General features: G+C 52.7%; 1 pseudogene; it reads left to right on the top strand.

Annotated features, from left to right (window-relative positions):
- Nucleotides 1-9,350: 9,350 nt before the first annotated feature.
- Nucleotides 9,351-9,666, top strand: LOC145534832 (cytochrome c pseudogene; annotated as a pseudogene).
- The last annotated feature ends 2,320 nt before the right edge of the window (nt 9,667-11,986 follow it).

Raw genomic sequence — 11,986 nt, forward strand, 5'->3', positions numbered from 1 at the left:
GCAGCATCTTGAATTAAGCTGGATTGTCCCCGCTTGATGATGGGGAGAGGGGCTCTGGCTGGTTGTCACGCATCCTCAGGATCCAGCGTCACACTAGATTCTCAGTGAGCTCTGCCGAGTATTGGAAAAGAGAAAAGAACGAAGGAGTGGACAGCTCGTTCTGTGAAACTGGTGCCCCGGTGGAGAATGGCTGCTTTTTACAGATGAACATTGGCAATAGATTTGATGATAGGGCATGCTGAACCCCAGGGAAGTGAAATGTAGCCCTCCCCCAAAGTGATTCCTAGCCTTTTCACGAGTAGACCTGTATTACTAAAAGATCATATTTACTTATTGTCGTGATATTTTGAATTTCATTAATTAAAATATGGTAGAAGTTTGTTTGCTTTTGTTACAGAAGGAGAAAATCCTCCATTTTGCCTCTTGGCCCACCAAGCCTAAAGTATTTACTGTCTGATCCCTTACACTGTAAAGGAAAAGGTGTAAAGTTTACAGGACAAGGTAGCTGACCCCTGGGCTAGAGATCCCACTCCAAATGTAGTCCAACCTCCAGCAGTGTCATCATCCTTCCGGGGGGTGGGGGGTCGTGTTAGAGATGCAGGGTCTTGGGCCCCCGCCCCCCAGACCTCCTGGGTCAGAATCTGCCCCCCAGACCTCCTGGGTCAGAATCTGCCTGCCCCCCAGACCTCCTGGGTCAGAATCTGCATTTTGACAAGTTCCCCAGGGGACTTCTCATATTTGAGAAGGCCCACTCTGGAATCCTGTAGGAATCTCATAGGAGTTGTTGATGGTTTCATTAGGTTAAAGGCTCGGGGTGAGGGGGGCTGGGAATGGGCCCCACCCCCCAGGGTGCCCCAGGGTGGAGGCAGGCCTCTCGCCAGGGGTGCCGCTCCTCCAGGAAATGTCCCAACACCGGGCATCAATCCTGGCAGGCAGGAGGCCTGAAGCCCAGACCCTGAGCCTAAAAGGCAATCGTATACCCTCCCCGGGGCCTCAGTTTTCCCTTCTGCATCATGAAGGGGTTTGAAGAGCTGACGTCAGAAATCCAGCATGGTTTCATCACACGCCTTGTTTTTGTCTGTCTGTTTCTTTTGCTTTTCCTTGGGAAGGTTCACAGGGCATCACTTTCCACAAACACGGTAGGTGATGGAAAAGACAGGACAAGAACCAAAGCAGCTTCAAGGAGAGGGTGGTATAGTGAGATGTTGGACTCGTGATGTTTCATTTTACATAGAACATCTTCTGTAAGGTTATTCTTTCTAGTTATGTTTTTCTCCTCATAATAAGAGGAAGTGCTGAGGAGTCAGATTTAAGGACACCCTGTACCATGGGGCCCCGGGTGACTTGATGGCTTTCTGACCAACTCCATCCAATCAGAATGCTGGGACAGTGGTGGGCTCACTAGTCATCTCAGTGACCTTCTTGGTACCCGGCATTTATGAGGCACCAGGGATGTGACTGTGAAACAAATTAGACACAGTTCCTGCCCTCACGGGGCTTACACTCCAGTGGGAGAGACAGATACTGAGGAGCTTGCTTTGTGTGTGTGCTCAGTTGTATCTGACTCTTTGTGAACCCATGGACGGTAGCCCGCCAAGTCCTGTCCATGGAATTCTCCAGGCAAGAAATACTGGAGTGGGTTGCCACTTCCTACTCCAGGGGATCTTCCCAACCCAGGGACGGAAACTTGGTCTCCACAAAACTTGGTCTCCAGCGTCTCCCGCATTGGCAGGCAGATTCTTTACTGCGGAGCCACCGGGGAAGCCCCATATTTAGTAGTTATAAGCAAAAAGAGGAAAGGTGGATGAACGTTCCAGGCTAAGAAGAAGCAGGTGCAAGGAGGGAGTCTGGCCTTTTTGAGAAACAGCAGCCAGGATGGCCGAGGATGGAGTGTGTGTGGTGGGGGAAGGCAGGAGAGGAAGACGAGGCTGGGGGCAGTTTGACAGAAGGGTCGGGTCAGGCGGGGCCTCCTGGGCTAGCAAGGATTGCTGTAGACGGGGTGTTCAGCAGGAAAAGGACACGATTTATGTTTTTAAGAGGCCATCGACTGACACATGAGATTCAGTTCAGTTCAGTTCAGTCGCTCAGTTGTGTCTGACTCTTTGCAACCCCATGGACTGCAGCACGCCAGGCCTCCCTGTCCATCACCAACTCCCGGAGTTTACTCAAACTCATGTCCATTGAGTTGGTGATGCCATCCAATCATCTCATCCTCTGTGCCATCCGCTTCTCCTCCCACCTTCAATCTTTCCCAGCGTCAGGGTCTTTTCTAATGAGTCAGTTCTTCACATCAGGTGGCCAAAGTATTGGAGTTTCAGCTTCAGCATCAGTCCTTCCAATGAAAATTCAGGACTGATTTCCTTTAGGACACATGAGATTGGAGAGGAATAATCATTAATCATTACACGACTTTGGCACTTTTGAAGAGTGCGGGTGTTAGTTTATAGACTGTCTCACATTTGGATTTGGCGGATGTCTCTCCATGCCCCGATGTGAGGAACGCCACGGCAGGGATGCTCCGTCCTTCCCGGCGCGTGGTGTTGGGCGGTACATTCATGGTGGTGTCCACTTGATCACCCAGTTGAGGTGGTGTCTGACAGGGCTCTCTGCTATAAACTGTGGAACTATTATCTCCTCCTTTTAGTTAACAAGGATCTTGTGGGGAGGCGCTTTGAGATTATGCAGACGTCCTGTGTTCCTTCTTGAGGTCCTAGGGGAGGGTCTCTTTCTGCCTCTTGCCGGCTTCTAGGGGCCGCCCGTGCTCCTTGGCTCATGACCCCGTCACCCACCTTCTGAGCTGGCGACGCGGCGTATTTTCTCTTTGACTCTGCTTCCCTGCTCTTCCATTGTCACATCACTTTTTTGGATTCATGATCCTTCTATCTCCCTGCTCTATGGACTCTTGTGATTATATCCAGTCCACTGGGATAGTCCAAGATAAACCTGCCATCTCCAGATCCTTAAATTAGTCACATCTGCAAAGTCCCTTCAACTGTGTAAGGTAATGAATTCATAGGTTTCAGAGATTAGGATTTGAACAGCTTTGAACGTGTTTAGTCGCTAAGTTGTGGCTGACTCTTTGCAACCCCATAGACTGTAGCCCTCCAGGCTCCTCTGTCCATGGAATCTTCCAGGCAAGAATACTGGAGTGGGTTACCATTTTCTTCTCCAGCAGATGTTTCCAACCCAGGGATTGAACCCGCATCTCCTGTGGCTCCTACATTGCAGGCAAATTCTTTACCACTAAGCGCCATCTGGGAAGCCCCTTGAACACCTTTGGGAGTTCATTATTCAGTCTACCACACCCATCAACACTATCATGGGCAGCTACACTCATTAGGATAAAGGTTTGCTGCTATAACAGAGGATTAAAACCAAAAGCGGCTTACACACAAGAGAGCTATTTCATTCTCTCCCACAGACAAGTCCAGGCATGCAGTTTAGGGCTCGGATGGCACCTCCATAGCATAAGGGACCCAGGCTCCTTCTATCATGTTGCTCTGTTGTCCTCACCACATAGCTTGTGTCTCAAGGTTGGAGATGGCTGCTTCAGCTCCTACCATCAAGTCTGAATTCCAGACAGCAGGAAACAGAAGATGGGAAGAAGCACTTTTTCTTCCTTTAAAGGTAAAACCCATATGTGACACACATCCAATTCGCCCACATCCTGGTAGTCACAGGGCTGTGCAAGGACCTCTGGGAAACTTTAGTTGGAGCCATGTGTCCAGGTAAAATATTACTGAGAAATAAGAGGAGACGGTAGTAGTCTTGCCAAGAGAGAAAAGAGGGCACAGTGATGTCTTTTGACTGACTTGATGGCTAAGAGGGAACAGACAAGTTAGGGGGTGGGAGGTGCATGCTGTGAGTTGGATTCCTTTGGCCAGAAAGCTCAAGGTTAATCTGAGTCTTACAGACAGGCCGAGACAGTGATCAAGTTCCCTGGAATGAATGTGCGGCAGCCATGTTGGTACCAGCTCAGCATGGAGAGTGGCCAAGTGGAAAGCACGTGCAGTTTAGAGACAAGTGGCATTGGACTTGCATTGGTCTCTTCCACTCACTGCTGCTGCTGCTGCTGCTACGTCGCTTCAGTCGTGTCCGACTCTGTGTGACCCCATAGACGGCAGCCCACCAGCTCCGCCCTCCCTGGGATTCTCCACTCACTACATAGGTGTAAACCTCTTTGGGTCTCAGTTTCTTCATAAATCAAGCAGGAATCACAAACTGGACCTTGGGGCTGCTGGAGGATTCAGTGAAACGACCTAACCCAGGGCCTGGCACACAGTAGGTGCTCAAACAGCATAGCTAGTTTGTGATGTCCACACACTTCTCTGTGGCTGTGGGCTGTTAGCAGCTACATCTCAACTCTTAGAGACAGACAGATACCCATGATGGGGCCCTTTAAGCAGAAGGCCTTTGAGAAATGCTCCAATCATTTGGTTCTAGCTGTTATCCAGCTATAACTTTTGTGTTTGGAAATTCGTTAAGAATTCATTTTGATGAATCCCGAATGCATGCACCATGAAAAACAATTAGCATTAATAGTGTAAAGGAAGGAGATCAATAAATAGATTCGTTTTTAAACTGTAATAATTTATTTGCTTCCTGACTTTTGGGAAATACTGCATCTTCGGGTGACATGTCGACCGTTAAATAGCCAAACTGCAGTGATTTATGGAAGGAGGCTGATCTGCAGCGCACAGACCCTGTGCCCGGGGTTGGCGGCGCCTGGGGTTGGCCGGTACCCGCGAACAACCAGAAACCATGGGACAGGAAGGGGGAGGCCTCCCTTTTTAGGAGCTGCTGCAACTGGACAAAGTGTCCATCAGGCATCTCTCATCTTTACATGCTTCCTGAATGCAACACAGCAGATGGGAAAAATTATGGAGACGGGTGCGCCAAAGCCGGGGAGAGAAAATCTGGCATCCATCAGACAATGAACAAGGGAAGGGGGAGAGAGGTATTTGAAGATGCGTGGGCGAGTCTCTGAGATGCAATGTGCTGCTGCAGTGTTGGCCCAGGAGCAGGAAGGCATGGGAGGGAATGTCTGGGTGCAGAAAGGGGAGGTGGTTCTAGGCTGAGGAGGAGGGAAGGGGCGGAGGAAGCAGGGTCCCTCAGCATGGGAAAAGGCGACATCATCACTCATCACGGCTGCTTCATCCTTTCTCATGATCACAAGGGGACCACAGAGACCTCTCACTCCTCCGCTGGAGCAGGCTCTCAGAGCCGAAGGAGGAGGTTTGCTTAGCGTAAAGGGGTAACGGGGTTGAAAGCAAAACCACAGCCCTGCTATTTTGCAGCCTTCTATGGGACTTCATGGGGCTTCCCAGGTGGCTCAGTGGTCAAGAATCCACCCGCCAATGCAGGAGACGCGGGTTTGATCTCTGGGTCTGGAAGGTCCCCTGGAGAGGGAAACAGCAACCCACTCCAGAGTTCTTGCCTGAGAAATCCTATGGACAGAGGAGCCTGGCGGGCTACAGTCCATGGGGTCACAAAGAGTCAGACACGACTTAGCGACTAAACAACAACAGTGGGATGTCGTGGGGGCAGCAGCGGGTAGAGAAGCATGTGGGTTCCACCGGGGGGGACAGTAGGGCTTGGGAGTGTGGACAACTTGGTGGTCCTGCCCCTGAGGCCCAAAGGCTGCCTGCCAGGCCCCTGAGTGAGTGGGCAGAAGGGCTGAGAGCTGCCCGGTTTGGCAGGTGGGTACAGATGGCCAGGCCCGTGGGGGGACCGGCACAGATTACATTTTAAGGTGATAGTCACCTTTGACCTTTGGGACCTCTGGGGCCACTGGTCATCCATCTTAGAGCCGCTGACCAGCAACCTCTGGGCTATTTTTATGGCCAGCAAACATTGCACATTGATTGAATTGATTGAAATCTGCATCTGGATCATGGAGGAAGCACAGGGCCTCTCAGCCCGAATGTGCAGCTCGGATTTCTGTTTTTGTCTCCGACCCTCTCCCAGCACCGAAGGGTGTGTGGAGACAGGGCACACACAGACACACACACGCCAACCACACCCTCTCCCCCCCCACACATACGCATAACCACAAACAGGGGTAAACCTGACCACGTTTATTTTTCCCCCAGAAGATTTCCTGGTGCAGTGCTCATTTCCTGTGAAAAGTTAAAAGGAGCCTCAGAGGAACTTAGTTGAGAAAAAGCAGAGCTGTGTTTAGTTCAGGGAGAATCCACACAAACACAGACAGAGCTACCAAAATGCTCCATCGGGAGCTTGAAAGATTAGGGGGAAAAAAGCAAGCAAACAAAATCTATCTGGGATTAAAAACACCTGGTGAATTTGCCACGTGGCAACTGGGCTAACGTGCTAAGTTGCTTCAGTCCTGTCTGAGTCTGCAACCCCATGGACGGTAGCCCACCAGCTTCCTCTGTCCATGGGGTTCTCCAGGCAAGAAGACTGGAGTGGGCTGCCATTTCCTCCTCCAGGGGATCTTCCCGACCCAGGGATCGAACCTGCATCTCCCTCATTGGCAGGCGGCTTCTTTACTGCTGAGCCACTGGGGATGCCCTCCGTCGTGCCTCGTGGTTCCAGTTTTTTGACTGAGCCCTGACCCGAGAACGTGACCCAAAGGGAAGGAGATTCCATACCCAGTCCCAAGGCCTTTATCCCAGGACGTGACCACAGCCATTGCACTTACATTTCAGAACACTGGCCTTGCTGACCCACTGGGCACCTGCACTGGGGTCCTCAAGGTGCAGCCTGTGCCAGGCGTGTGCGAACCTCAGCCCCGACCTGGACCGATGGGCCCTGGCTCAGAGCATCCTGACCGACCGCTGGACCATTTTAGTACCTCCCCTCCCTCCCCTAGCACGAGAAGGACTCAGTTCTGGAATGTTCCTCCTTCTGAGGCTCTTTTTTGGGGGAGAACAGGGAGTCATGAGAACGGCACCTCTTTTCTGGCTCAGCGCCCACGTGGGGTGACCAGACCAGGGGGGGCAAGGAAAGGACTCGAGTGGAGGAGGGGGACACCCCCCACAAGCCTCTGCGCAGAAGCCAGGATGGTCTGCACGTTCCTGGGCCTCTGTCCTCTCCTCTCCTCCCCTTCTCTGCCCCCTGATGTGTGTGTGCCAAGTTCCAACCATGTCCACTTCATCCCCTGGCTGCACAGCTCTCAGAAGTGGGTCCCCGTGGACGCCACCTGTGGTCCCTGGGAGTGACTTCTCTGTGCCTGTGTGCTAAGTGGCTCAGTCGTGTCCGACTCTTTGTGACCCTATGGACTGTCCACCAGGCTCCTCTGTGCAGGGCATTCTCCAGGCAAGAATACTGGAGTGGGTTGCCATTATTTCTGATTTGGAAGGAAAAAGAAATCCCTGGTCCCCACTTTCCCCTTTTTCCAGTCCATGCCAGCTGACGTCAGGAAAGAGGGGGTCCCCCCTGAGTGGGGCGGGGGTGGCCCTAGGGAGCCCTGTCTCTGGAGCGGTCAGGTTGGGCAGCGGGGGCTCGGTGGTGACCACGGGGCGAGCTCCGGGGTGCTCACAGGATGCTGCGGAGGCAGCCCAGACTGGTGAGGCAGCTGGCGGCTTAAGCCTTTGATCTAATGCCAGGTTGAAGACAAGTTCCTGGGGATCAGCTCCTGCAAAAAAAAAAAAAAAACCAAAAAAGAAAAGAAAATCAAAAAAGAGTTTCAAGGGAATTTCCTTAGTGGGAAATGAGGCAACTTGGCAGCCAGGAGCTTGGACCACCCGGCAAGGTGGGCTCAGCAAGGAGAGGCCCCCGAGTCTGCGGGGGATGGGAGGGTATGGCGCTTCTGGAGCGGCTCCACCCCAGGGCCCCACCGGCCAACCACACAGGCCACCCCCATCCTCACCTCCATCCTGTTCTCAGACTCCTAGGTGACCCGGTGGCTTAGGAGCAAAACCACAGATCCTTGGAGCTGGGCTCCAAGTGGGAACCCTCCTCCAGGTCCCAGCCCTCCTCTCTCTAGTCACTGTGATCTTGGGCATTAGTCACCGCTGCTGCCCTCAGTGTTCCCTTCTATAAAAAGGGCAGTATAATTTTACCTCCATGGTGCTGGTAAGGAACAGCCAAGCTAATGTGTTAAATACCCGCCTCCCCCTGCCTGTTGCAGGGCTTTCAGCTGCTGACAATTTGGGTGGATAACCCGTTGCTCTGTGGGGCTGTCTTGGGCAATATCAGGTGTTTAGCAGCAGCCCCGGCCTCTACTCAGGGGATGTCAGGAGCCTTCCCTAGTGGTGACAATGTGTGCAGACCTTGCCACATGTCCCCTGGGGGACAGAACTGTCCAGCTGAGAGCCAGGGCCCTGCAGAGATGCGGGTCTGCAAGTCTCCACTGGGTGGATGGGGGTGGAAGAGGGCACTGCCCTCAACAACCACTTCCCATTACAAGCTGGAGGCTTTGGACAAGCCCCCTGGTCTCTCTGGCCCTGTTCCTTCTCCTGTAAAAAGGGGTCATCACGTACCCGCCCCTCCCTTAAAAAGCTCCTCGGCTCACCGGCTGATCTCAGTGTAAACGTGTTTGTAAGTCAAATGTTACCTGAACATAAAGCAGCCTCGCCTTTAGAAGGAGGACCCCAGAGAACATGGCTTTTGTCCACCTGGCCCACTCACTGTCGGGTGTTCGGGAAATGGGCCCCGCCCGAGGGAGCAAAGACTCCACGGGCTGTGGTGGGTTGGAATGGGGGGAGCTGGGCTGGGCCCTGCGGCTCCTCGCAGCCATGAAAGTCGATAAAATCGATTCATCCTGACCCTTTGACCCCTGCAGCAGGGCTGTCATTGGGAGGCTGGTCTCCAACTGGAGTGTGCATGAATATCGGGGGTCTCGTCCACAGTGGGGAGCGCCAGGCGGGGAGGCCTGGGGGCCTGGGAGCCTGCTTCGGACAGGGTCCCCCCTCCCGAGCGGACGGGGCCGCCCTGCCGCTGCTGCTCGGTCGGCACTCCTGGGGGGGCGGTGGTTCCCCGGGCCCCAGAGCGAGGTCCTCGGCCCGGGGCGCCCCATGAGAACAGCGGGCGGCTCTCTGGCTCTGCCTCTGGCTGTGGCTGCGGGGCGGCGGGTTAATGCTCCCTGGGGCATCTTCGGGAACAGGGATCAGGGACCCTGGCGGCTGAGCAGATCCACAGCAGGCTCAGCGCCCCCTGCCTCTCCCAGGGGCTGATCCCTGCCCCCAGGAGACCAGGGCCAGGCCCCCAACGCTATTCATGATCCGGGGGAGGTTGGGGGGGCTTCCTGCACCCAGGATTTGCTTTCTGATTAGCTTCATTTTATTGTCTTGGTTTTGGGGGGAAAATCGCTGAAGAGGGTTGGAGACAGGATGTTTGGCCTGCAAGCAGGAACCTCTCAGTCATGCCCGGAGAGAGAATGATTAAAAATGGGTGATGTCAAGAAAGGCAGGAATATTTTTGTTCAGAAGTGTGCCCAGTGCTGTATTGTGGAAAAGGGAGGCAAGCACAAGACTGAGCCACACCTCCTTGGTCTGTTCGGGCGAAAGAGATGTGGGCCTGCTGGTCCTCTGAGACAGACATCAGCAGGAACAGGCGTCACCGGGGGACGGGAGACTGATGGGGTACTTGGAGAATCCCAGGAAGTCCTTCCCTGGAACAAAAGTGATCTTCGCTGACATTCAGAAGGAGGGAGAGAGGGGAGCCTTGATAGCTTGTTTCAAAAAAGCTACTCACAAGCAATAGTGGCCACTGCCTTATCTATTCAAAACAAAAATCTCATGACTCTTTATGTGCACCATATTTAAACTGATCTCTTACACTAAAATTCAGATCACAAATGGATGATAGAATATTTCTTTTTGACAGTCCTGATTTAAATAAGATTGGCTTGTGGCTCAATGAAAAAAAAAAAAAAAAAAAAAGCTGAAGGGGGCCCCAGGGTTCAGGAAGGTGGATTCCGCTCCTGGAGGCCACAAAGAGAGGGCTGTGAGTCTGAGACCCTCAGCCCTGATCATCTTTGCAGAAAGGGCTTTCCTTGGGTGTAGTAGGTCCTCAGTAAATTCTGCTTTAATAAAGCAGAATTCTGGAAATTTGTCAGCAATATCTAAGCTTCCCCCAAGACCCCAGTTATATGTAAATCCTCCTGTAGCTTTACACCTGCCTGGAAGCTGCCTCTGACAGACTCTAAAGCACCCTTGAGACCCAGAAAGTTCCTGAAGCTCTCAGGAGCCTCCTTGGTTCTGCTTCTTAGGCAGAAACTCACAAGCTCCATGAAAACAGCAGGAGAACCTCAATTAAGAACCATACTTTTTTTTTTTTTGCTATTCAAAAGCCTTAGTTAAGCTAATTAGGGTTCTTAATAGCTTCCTTGGTTACTGTTTGGCTCTAAGACTTAGGGCTTGAGAACAGCTGGCCATGCCCCCCTCACCCCCTCAATCTCCTTTACCCTCTCACCCCCACCCCTCACCCCCCACAGCCCCACATGGCTCTGGGCAAGCCCCTCCCCTCCTTGACCCAAAAACCAAGCTGCCTCTGGGCTCCAGAATGAGCGAAGGGGTTGGGGGCTTCAGGCTTCAGACTGGCTGTTTTCCAGGCACCAGAGGTTCCCAGCTGGGCCTTCCCCCAGCACCCTTTTCCTGCATGAAACCTTTCCCTTTACAGAGACGAACCTCTTCTTTTTGTCCTAACTTTCTACTCTGTCATGCTCTTTGCTCATAAACAACATTTCCATGCATTCCTGAAGCTTCGCAAAACACAGAGGGTAGAAAAGAGGGTTCTTGGATGGGTTAGGCAATTGTCCCAGCCGCTACCTGATTCCTGTCATCTGCACGGTACGGTGGAAGGGGTTAACCTGAAACTCCTTTCAGGGTTTGGTTCTGAAACCTGGAGGGTCGCGGTGGGGGCTGGGGTTTGGCAAGAAAGTTCTTCCTCCTTCTGAACCACACTCAATCCCCTCTGTACCCACCCAGAGAAGTGAACAGGCAGTGGCCTGGCTCTAAACCTCCTGCCCTGCAGTGAGGACTTGTAGCTGCATGCCACGCACTTGGCCTTGGCACTGTGGTTGGACCAGGGATCCGGGGGGTGGCCTGGAGGGACAGAGAGGGGGAGGCAGCCGCCAGCCCTGGAGGCCGCACCCGGCAGGCAGGGCCAGCGTGGGGACCCGCTCGGAGACCCAGGCTGGGACAGACACGGAGTTTTTACAGGTAAGCAGACTTACAGATCGTCGTCAGACGTGCTCCGCTGGGTGAGCTGGGATGGCTGACATCTGGGTGCTGCGGTCTGAACGTGATTTTGGAGTGAAAGCTGACTCTGGAGGGCATCCACCCACTTCCTGCCCATCTCAGAAGGGAAGGGCGTCCAGCTCCTTACGTGTGAGAGCAGGGCTGAATTTAGCTTCTGACAACAGGTGAAGCACCTCAGTGGAAACCCGGAAAAACTAAAGCAGGGGTTGTTGTTGTTTTAGTTGCTCAGTCATGTCTGAATGTTTTGCAATAAGAGGCCCCCAGGCTCCTCTGTCCATGGGATTTCCCAGGCAAGAAAACAGGAGTGGGCTGCCATTTCCTTCTCCAGGGGATCTTCCCGACCCAGGGATGGAACCTGTGTCTCTTGCACTGGCAGGCGGATTCTTTACCACTGAGCCACCTGGGAAGCCCAAAGCAGGTGACATCTCCTAAATTAAACTTCAGGTGGCATGGCTATAAAGGCCTCTAGGGATCATCTCACTCAGCCTCAAAAAACCAAAGCCCGTGGGGACCGGTGTCTTACCCGTCGGGACGCAGCTGACTAGAGGCCTTGGAGCTCTTTCTGCTCCATCACAGACGCTCAGCTCTACCAACCCTGGTGCCCACTTTATAGGACAAATACCTTGTGATGACCTCTTATCTATTTAATATTAATTTATAGATAATGTAACTGCCCTATATATATAATAGAAATCGATAGAATGCCCTACGTGTACTATAAGGGAGAAATAAAAGGGAAGTCATTCATAAAGAAATAGTTCAATAAACAGATACACAGGAACAACTACACTCAGAGCCGTGGCCACAGATGTAGACTGATG

This window comes from Giraffa tippelskirchi, chromosome 14 (assembly GCF_054371585.1).
Source record: "Giraffa tippelskirchi isolate mGirTip1 chromosome 14, T2T-mGirTip1v1.2.pri, whole genome shotgun sequence".
Taxonomy (NCBI): Eukaryota; Metazoa; Chordata; class Mammalia; order Artiodactyla; family Giraffidae; genus Giraffa; species Giraffa tippelskirchi.